The following is a 9,268-nucleotide window of genomic DNA, read 5'->3' on the forward strand; positions in this document are numbered from 1 at the left end:
AAATATGCATCAAGCGGGAGATATGCTATGGATGTCACAACATTTCCCACTCACTTTGTATAAGTCTTGGGCTCACTTGGAGTTCCAAAGTTGTATATGGTAGTTTGAGGGCTCAAGCTTAAACCCATAGTAGAAGGGATTCTGGTGAAAGCATTTAAAAGGAAGCCTTTATGCAAGGAGGCTTCATTCTTGAGTATCCACTTTTGAAGATCCACTTTTGAGAGCTCCCTCTCTCTTGAGTGTTCACTCTATGGCCTAGCCTTGAGCTTAATGTCTATGCTTGAGAGGCTACTGATAACCATTGTAATTAGAGTAAGCTCTTCTTGATTAATCTAATTCTTATTTTCTCATTAGTCTTTTCTTCTCTATATTTCATCTTGTCATGAAGTAGTATTACACTTTCATTATTCTAGATTTGAGAGATGTATGTACTTCTTGCTGGTAACCACTCCTATTCTTCCATAAGCATTCGATTTGTGATATTTAGCATCACCAATTAGGTTGATTAAGTTGGGTCTTAATCTTGTAATTAGTGTGTGCACCCTATTGTTTGCTTGTGTGTAGATAGGTTTTATGAAGCTCTAGCACCATTGACCTCGTATGTGTAGCTATTGATGGAAGTGCCGTGATTGACATGCGGTAATTAGTGTGTGCTTATCATTAGTGTGCTTGGGGTTTCTAATCTATGGTAAGTCGGACTTCGGTGGACGATGTGTGTAGGAGTGATTGATTAGTGATTAGAGTAGGTTTAGAGTTAGTCCTGCCATGGCTAATCTCTACTTGCATTGGAGAGGTGATCTCTTGAATCCTCTATTCCTATTCATCCGATCTCGTGCTTCCATGCCCTAGCCGGGTTGCTGATCCACGGATTTGATATTTCTGTGTGGGTTGCGATTAGGTCGTGCTACAACGCCTCCCCACAAAGAGGATCGATAAGAGGGTGATATCTTTCTCTCCTTTTTCTTCTCTTGTTTTCTGTCATCCCTCTTTAATTATGGTGTGAAGAAGTGTGCAATGGTCTTCTTCGTTTAGGGGGTGTTGGAGAGTGTTTTGCCTGCCATCTTCGTGGAGCCATCTTTGCCAAGGTGGAAGGAGACTCACTTCTTTCTCGTTCTTTTGGTGGGGGCTCTTGAGTTCTCCTTTGGGAAGGAGATGCGTCGTCAAATAGTAGATTTTTGAGCCTCGTATGGATCCTCTTCTTCTTCCCGAATTGGAGAGAGGCCTCTTTTTAAAATCTCACAAGGAGGCTTCCTAGGTACTCTCTCTTCTTGGTGGGGAGTTTGGAGAATCCCATGAGCACGAAGCTTCAGTTGCACTTCAGTTTGGAGGGATGGATTGCCATGGCTTGTTGAAGCCTAGAAACAAAGTAGTTAACAAGCATAGGGGCATCATTAGTAGCCTGCTCATTAGCAAAATCAAAGCTATCAACATTAATTTCACTCTCTTTACTACTGTCAGCCATTCCAACAAATTTTAGTTGAAACTTTTTTTTTGGGTGTACTTTGGCACTTCAAGACCTAGTTGCTACTCCTCTTTACCCCTTTAGAAAAGCACTCAAGCTCATATACCCGTGGCTCGAATATCATTAATTGCAAGGAATAGAAGAGAGGGTCTTTCAGCACCAAAACAATACCGGATCCTGTCAAGCTTCTAATGGCTCAATAGGACTCCACTATTAAGACCATAGCTCTCGACGGTGATGCCCCGTTATCTGTACGAAGCAGGCGCATTGCAAGGCTGAAAAATCCCTATTCTACTTACTCACTTGAAGTTAACAATACCAACCATTTATAGCTAGCTTGAGGACCTCCCTTCTTGAGCAAGAAAAGAGAAACCTTGTGCTCTGATACCAATGTAACATTTAATGGACTAGTAACTTGTGTAGAGAAGAAAATAGCATAAACATAAAGAGAATTTCATTAGAATAGATTGCTAATGAGCATAGCAAGAGTGCTTCGATGGAGATAGCAACAAAAATCATAACACCTAGTTAGATTAGCATGAACAATACTTCAAAAGAGAGAGAAATTAAGCTATTGATAAGAATTGAGGACCGAATTTACATGGAGCTGGTCTCCCCTCCAAAAGGCTTTGTATTATAGGTTTCCCCCATCAAGGGAAACATTTTACAATACAATACTATGTGTTCCTTTGATAACTTGATGGTGCAATGAAGATGGAAGCTTCAAGCACCATGCTCACACTTATAAAACACAACATCAATTCCCTCACGGTCTCAGACCCAAGACCTCACACACCTTCAAAGATGGTGAGAGCTAGCGAGGTATGAGAGTAGATTGAGAGGAAGGAGTATTCTTACGAGAATGAAGTATATCTCCTCACATAATCACTCATAAAAGCTTAGCATAGCTTAGTAATTAGCATGGTAGAGGAGATGAGCATGCATTGGAGCTTGGCTCTTGGTTGGATTTGCATCACAAAGCCAAGAGTTGTTGGTGTAGGCCTTCCTTCTCACAAGCTTTGAGTAGATGATGAGCTTTCCAATAAAGCTTGAGAAGGAGAGAGAGTCTTCTTTTGCTTCACACTTGAGATGTGTGAGTGTGTGTGTGATAATGCCTTGCCAAAATCAGCCCTCTCTCTCTCTCTCTTGGTCGACCCCTCTTGCATTTTATTCATGCTGGCACCCCATTGGACCCTGCAAAATTAAGCCAATGATAATTAAGAAGCATAAGCAATAGCCTTGTGACATGTGTCTCCCTTTCCCCTTTTGTGAGAGATTTAGGTAATTAATTAATGCAATTAAACTCTCATTGGACCCCTTATTCTTCTGGCCAATAGGAATCAGGCAAGCGACTGGGCTGTTGAATGCTCATTGAACCCCTTGGGAGACTGTCCAATAGTCTTCTAGAGAGCTTAATTTCTATTGGTTCTTTTATCAAGTAATTAAGAATGAATTAATCTAAATGTACTCTAGCCTAATTCTCATTGGTCCACCTCTATGGCCATCCAATAGGAATTGAATGCATCTTCGGGGCAACTAGCCTAGGGAGCCGACATGTGTCCCCTATTCCCTTTGTGTAAAAGGAGCCTGCTAGAGTGTGTGTGAGTTTCTCTCTCATCCCCTACAAGAAAGGCTCGCCCCTCCAAGATAGGAATGTGGGAAGACTTTTGAGTCTTCCCACAAGCATCAAATTTGCCCTAGGTTTTGACCATTGGACCTAACCTTTGAATTTTGGAAGTCCTAATGGGTTGAACCTTAGGGTCTTTGAAGCCCATTGTTTGCACATTGCTCTTTTGCAGATGGCCCCCCTTTGGATCCCTATTTTCCTCCTTCGGATCCCTAATGTGGTCGGTCTGCCAGCTTAACCAATATTCTAGCTTTTTCTCCCGTGTCACTTTCCCATATTAAACGATCAGTTTAACATGAGAAAATCGTTTAAGAGAATTAGATATTAGTTATTATGACAATTTATGATGGCTTCATTGGTTTTGATGAATCTCATGTTCCGTTTTTTTTATCAATGGATTCTTCTCCTCTAGGCCTTCATCAATTTTCGCTCTCGTATTTTTAGGCACACACATTTGAGTTGAGGTGTAAAATGGATTGTGTGGTTCCCAATGAGGTGTATCATCACTTGGCAAGGATCCATGAGCCATTCCTTGAGGTGTGATGTTGTATGTTTGATATGTCTCCACATTTTCTCTCAATCCCACTATTGAAGGTATACGACATTTCTTACGATTTTCTTATCTTTGAGTTGAGTAGAAAACCGTAGTGGTGGATGATTTATCATGGTTAAGGCTCCCTCAATACTCGCAGGATAGTCTTTGACAAGTTCACCTTGGCTTAGTGCAGCTTATCCCTTTTGTCCTTGGTCAGGTCTCTCAAAAGTCAGGTTTTTGTGACCCTTTGGTCTATGGAAACTGGTTTTGGGTGCCCTAAAAGTTTGGAATGAGGAAACCTATCAAATTTGGTATCCTATTGCTCACAAAATTTAGTCCTGGCTTAACCTGACTCAATTTGGACTCGTGTAGCAACTTTTGTGAATTGTATTTAAAACAACACTCAAAATAGGCTCAAGACGAGGACATAAGAACTTTTGCTCGTATCTTGGTTTTCAGGGTGTTTTTAGCTCAAAATTGAGATATAAGATGTACTTAAGTGTATCTATAGGCTCATCAAGTTAGATACCCCCACTATGAAGAGGTACATGGATTCCGATCCATGACCCCTTTCAAATTTGGACTTTAAATTTTGACAGTAGCTAGACAAGGTCATCTATAGGCTTTGTACTATTTTCACCAATTTTTGAGGTCGGGGGACATGAATCACGATCCATGTTCTACCACATCTAGACTTGATCTTTGGAGAGCTTGTTACACTTTATGTCTATAAGCTATATCTCAAAATCTTTTTGAATTTAGAATCGTTTGGGAAGGTCAAATACCAAATCCTATATCTGATCTACAATTTTGATTCTGTCTTTTGTTTTGATGTCTTTTAATCCAAATTTGCTTATTTTTTTTCAAAATTGGACTTGGGGATATGTTTTCTTGTATATGCAATATAGTCTAAAAAACTTTCAGGTCAAGTATCACCATGAATACATGGATCACGATCCATGTTTGGAGGCTAAATTGAGTTTTCTTGGTACTCTTAAGATTAACATGATTACTAGATGCTATGATATCAAACTTTTTGGGTTTGAGCCTTTGGATTGGACATTAGGTCAATTTTTGCGATTTCTTAAAGTACTTAGATAATTTTGGGATTTTGACTTGGGTTTTGATGCCCAAATGAGATGAAACTTTGGGATTAGGCTATAAATAGCATGTAGAAAAAAAGGCCTAGGTTTTGGCTCAAAAATCTGGGAAAGGTACATGGATCTCAATCCATGTTTGGAGAGCTTTTAACCCCAAATTCAAACCACTTATTGCTGAAGGTATTTCTAAGTTATCCCCCCCTTTTTTTTTTGGACAAGAAAAAGTAAGCCAAAATTCCTAGGTCCATTTTACTGGTGTTTGGCTATCTTCTGTTTCAGGCCCTTTCGGTCACTTTTTTCAACTCTTTTTTCAAACTTAACTTTGAGAATATGTTTCTAATGGTCTCTGCTACAGAATGGAAAAGTCTCTGCCAAAAATCTCAAAAGGGGGACATGGATCGCGATCCATGTTCCAATTATGGACTTGCAATTTGGCCGGCTAATAAACTAGTGTTTTCGTAGCCTATCCCCAAAATCTTTTTGAATTTGAATCAGTTTTTTGTTATCCAAAAGTAGAATCTTGGGTTTGCTATGGAGGTTTTTGAATTGCCTCTGATTTTTTTCTTTTTGGTCACCCTTTTCAACTTTTTTGCCAATGTATCCGCGGGGAGATATGTTTTTTTCAGTCCCTACTACTCTTTGCTCAATTTTTAGCTAAAATCTTTGATGAGGTACATGGACCGCGATCCATCTTTAACCTCCTTTTGGCATGAAACTTTGTCAGCTTGTAGACTCTACTATTTTGAAGCTATTCCCCAAATCCTTTTCGATTTGGATCACATAAGATTGAAAATCCTGAGATTTTGGTCAATTGGACTAGCTTTTGGTGATTTTCATAGTTTCCTTGATTTGAATGTGATTTTGATTTCAATTTGACCCCAAACTTTGGTTTTAGTTTGTCTTTTGGGGGGACATAGATTGTGATCCATGTTCTATCGCAGAATTTACTAGAACTTATCAGATTGCTTCCTGTGAGTTTTGTGAAGCCCTTGAGCGCCAACTTTTTGAGTTTTGATAAGCTTTTTGGTCTCTACCATCAAGTTTCCTAATTTCCAAAGTTATGGACTTTTTTGCCCAAATATAATTTTCATCCCTTTTTGCCTTGATCGTTTTTGTTCAATTTGATGGTTTTGGTTTCTACTTACCCTCCTCCTATGTGGTGCTAGAAAGAAACTTGAAACAAAAAGGAACAAAAAAATGCAAATAAAAATCGTAACGGAAAACGCGACATCACTCTCAAAGCATAGAGAAAATTTGAAGAATGAAATGCTTTTGGTTACCTCACTCACAACTCTCTTTACCTCTTGAGAATAGATCTAGCAAGTCCTCGATTTCTAAACTCTAGCAAGCACTAAACCATCGTTTAGCTACTTTGCTGCTAGTGTAAATGGAGTGAAAAGACTAATCTCTAGACAAAAAAACTCAAAATATGCACTAAGTCACTGGCAATGACGCCAATGCTAGCGGACTGTCGTGACGGACGTCTGTACCATAGCTATCTGGCATCGACATAATAATGTCAATACTCAAGGAAGTGACTCAGATGAATCTTTGAGGTTGTTAGTCCTAAAGAAGTGAACCTAACAAGCGAACGCATCAACTCAACAAGAAAATCACCAACTCCCAGATTGAAGAATTTGCCTATTTTCTTTCTCACCGCTCTCAATCATCACGCCATTTCGATGATTAAATAGACTCGAACAACCACGAAACTTTAAGGGAAGCTATATTAGGTCTAAGGGAACATGTCTACAAAGTTTAGTTGCAATTTAACAAGGTACCAAAATCGCGATCCATCATGTACCAGGTCACAGAAACTACAACATAATAGCCCAAGCAGGTCGGCCTAGAGTCTAGTAACACTCTCTTATGGTCAAAATGTTTAAAAAACAATGATTTAAGCACTCAAAATTGAAGATTAAACTTGTAGAAGCGAAGACACAAATCTCGACAGAACTTGAAATGCTTTCATGTGTTGAAATGGTCAAACACTGCTCCTTTAATTGGAGTTTTTGAGGGCGAGATTGAAAGTTAGTTTCTTCATTAGGCTACACACTTCAGTTAGAAGAACTTTGGGAAATGGGGGGCATGATAACTATAGGATGCTGATAGTTATTCATGGGCTCTTGGACAGAAGGGAACTGCACAGGACTGCTAACTTGGGGAGGGAGACATGGCAAGAGGACCCATGGATAGACGATTCAATCCTCTCTCCAGGCATGCAAACATCCAAGATCCAAGTACTACTTTTTCTCTCCAATCTATGAATAATGTCTCCTGGAATTTTCACTTTAATGTTAGAATTGGCCAATCCTTCAAAATTTGATGTAAAACGAGGGAGGATATACATTTTGCCTTTTGTCCCACTAGTTGTTGGGAATGGTCATACGACCTCTGTTATAACTAGTTCTAGCACTCCACGACCTCTTGACATCAGTTCCACAAGGTCTTTACGAATCCCAAGTGATGGAATTGACGTTGGAGGGGTCTTGAATATGAGACCCTTGGTAGAGAGACACATGGTCTAACTTTGAGTCTGCAAGGGTCTTGTGGACCCTTCAGTAAAAACAAAGCCATATATTTCAAACTATTGCAGGAAGAAGTAAGTTTGGACACAATCTTTATGTGTGTAAGAAGTAAGTAAGTTCCAATGGGTTGTATGCAATCTTTTTCCGCAAGGTTGTTCCTGGCTAAAGACGCCACATGGCACCATCGAGACGCCACATGGCACCATCGAGCGGCTCATACCTTCATTTATTGCCTCTTGTCTTTTTGTCTATAAGACTAGCTTAGGCTACGTGACAAAGGACAAAGGAGTAAGGACTTTCCACTTGGCTTTTGGGAGGGCAAAAGGGTAGGCCAAAGGACAAAGGTCTTGCCACTTGGGGCCAGAAGTTGAAAGTGACAAAGTTTGGACAACATTGAGATCATTAGGAAAACAATGGCGATAAGGATGAGAAGCATGGAATATTTTATGGACTCATATGGAAAACCCTCCTTTGCGTATGCTAAGTATTGTGGGCTCCTTCTCTAAGCCATGTCTCTTCTACTGAGGATGCTGCTGCCATGGCTCCCTTCTCGTTACCTGCAAGCCTTATTATTTGCGCAGGTGGTGTGGCGCTGCATCTCCTCCCTCATGCAGTCTGCGATCGGTCCCGACGACCTCGAACTCTGGCAGCGCGCTTTCTGAGCTTTCATGGTGAGCTTCCCCTTCTTGCTCTGCGCAGAATGTGCGGATTTTAGGGTTTCGAAGAAATTGAAGCGTCCAGTGTATGTACACATTGTACATCGGTTGTAGGGGATGGGTGTTGATGGTTGGCTTTGAGGTTTAAGGCTGCATAAGTCGCCCACATGCAGAATGTTGAATCCGCTATCATCTCCATGTGCAGAGCACATCCATTTTGTTAGTAGGCCCACATGCAGAATGTCGAAACCTGCTATCACTAGCTCTTGCATGTGCTGAGCACATCCATTTTGTTTATGCGAAGCGTGAGAAGGGAAAGATGACTATTGGGCCAAGTATCCGTGTAAAATCTGATGCTATTTTGACTGGCAACAGGAGTGCAAAGTGAAGAATTGCGGTTGATGGTATCACAATTGGTCTGACTTGATCAAGGCCTGACTTTCTTCTGCAAATTCCATGTCACAGACCAATGTTGTGCAAACATACTGGGCCTCTTCGATGTACATAAAATTTGGGCCTGTAACATGTGAATCATACAAGTCTGTGTTTTTTGCCTTTGAAAAGAAGCTTTAGAGGAGAAAGAGTAAGGCATACAAGTTACATCCTAATGTTCTTTTTGTTCATATCTTGAAAGCCTCCATGTGAAGCTATTCAAAGTTCCATACTTTCGAAGGTCCGCGTGAGCTTAGACTCTCCTTGTTAACTTACTGTTGGTCGTGTGCTGTATATAGACAGGGCATATATGCATAAAACCTGGTATGTGCTGTACTTATGTCCTTCATAGCCACCCTTGAATGCTCTTTCGAAGACCCTCAAGTTTGCACTGTCTATTCTGTAGAGTGCAATCCAATATCTTTTGCATAGGTACCGGAATATGTTCGTACATGTGGTGTGTGTGTGTGTGTGTGTGTGTGTGTGTGTGAGAGAGAGAGAGAGAGAGAGAGAGAGAGAGAGAGAGAGAGAGAGAGATTTTATTATCATCCTCATTTGTCAAATATGACATATGGGGCCAAATGAAAGACCTTGTGTGGGGTGTGTTGAGCTTGTAAGTGATTAGAAGCTCAAGAATTGTGAAAATGAACATCGCAATTGATGGTTCACATCGAGTTCAAGAGAGAGAGGTGTGTGCGTGTGTGTGCAGGGAGAGCTCATGGTTGTAAATGTGGGGGAAAGGAATTTCTAATTTGATCAAAAGAGTAGCACTAAGCAGGTGGTGATTCTAGGACTCCACACTAGCAAGCATATGGGAGATGTGTGAGCCTTTGCGGGGATAAAGATCTCCTGCATTGTGGAGAGTTGAGAGCTTAGCAGGTTACCTAGGGGGGTGAGCTGGAGCATGTAAGGGTGGGTGAGATTCCCT

General features: G+C 40.7%; 1 long non-coding RNA gene across 1 annotated transcript; it reads left to right on the forward strand.

Annotated features, from left to right (window-relative positions):
- Positions 1 to 7,683: 7,683 nt before the first annotated feature.
- On the forward strand, positions 7,684 to 8,584 carry LOC147432649 (uncharacterized). Its single transcript, XR_015185460.1, has 2 exons — positions 7,684 to 7,923; positions 8,284 to 8,584. It is a non-coding gene; the product is annotated as an uncharacterized LOC147432649 (long non-coding RNA).
- Positions 8,585 to 9,268: the final 684 nt, after the last annotated feature.

Source organism: Adiantum capillus-veneris, chromosome 20 (assembly GCF_014529385.1).
Source record: "Adiantum capillus-veneris isolate H3 chromosome 20, ASM1452938v2, whole genome shotgun sequence".
NCBI lineage: Eukaryota > Viridiplantae > Streptophyta > Polypodiopsida > Polypodiales > Pteridaceae > Adiantum > Adiantum capillus-veneris.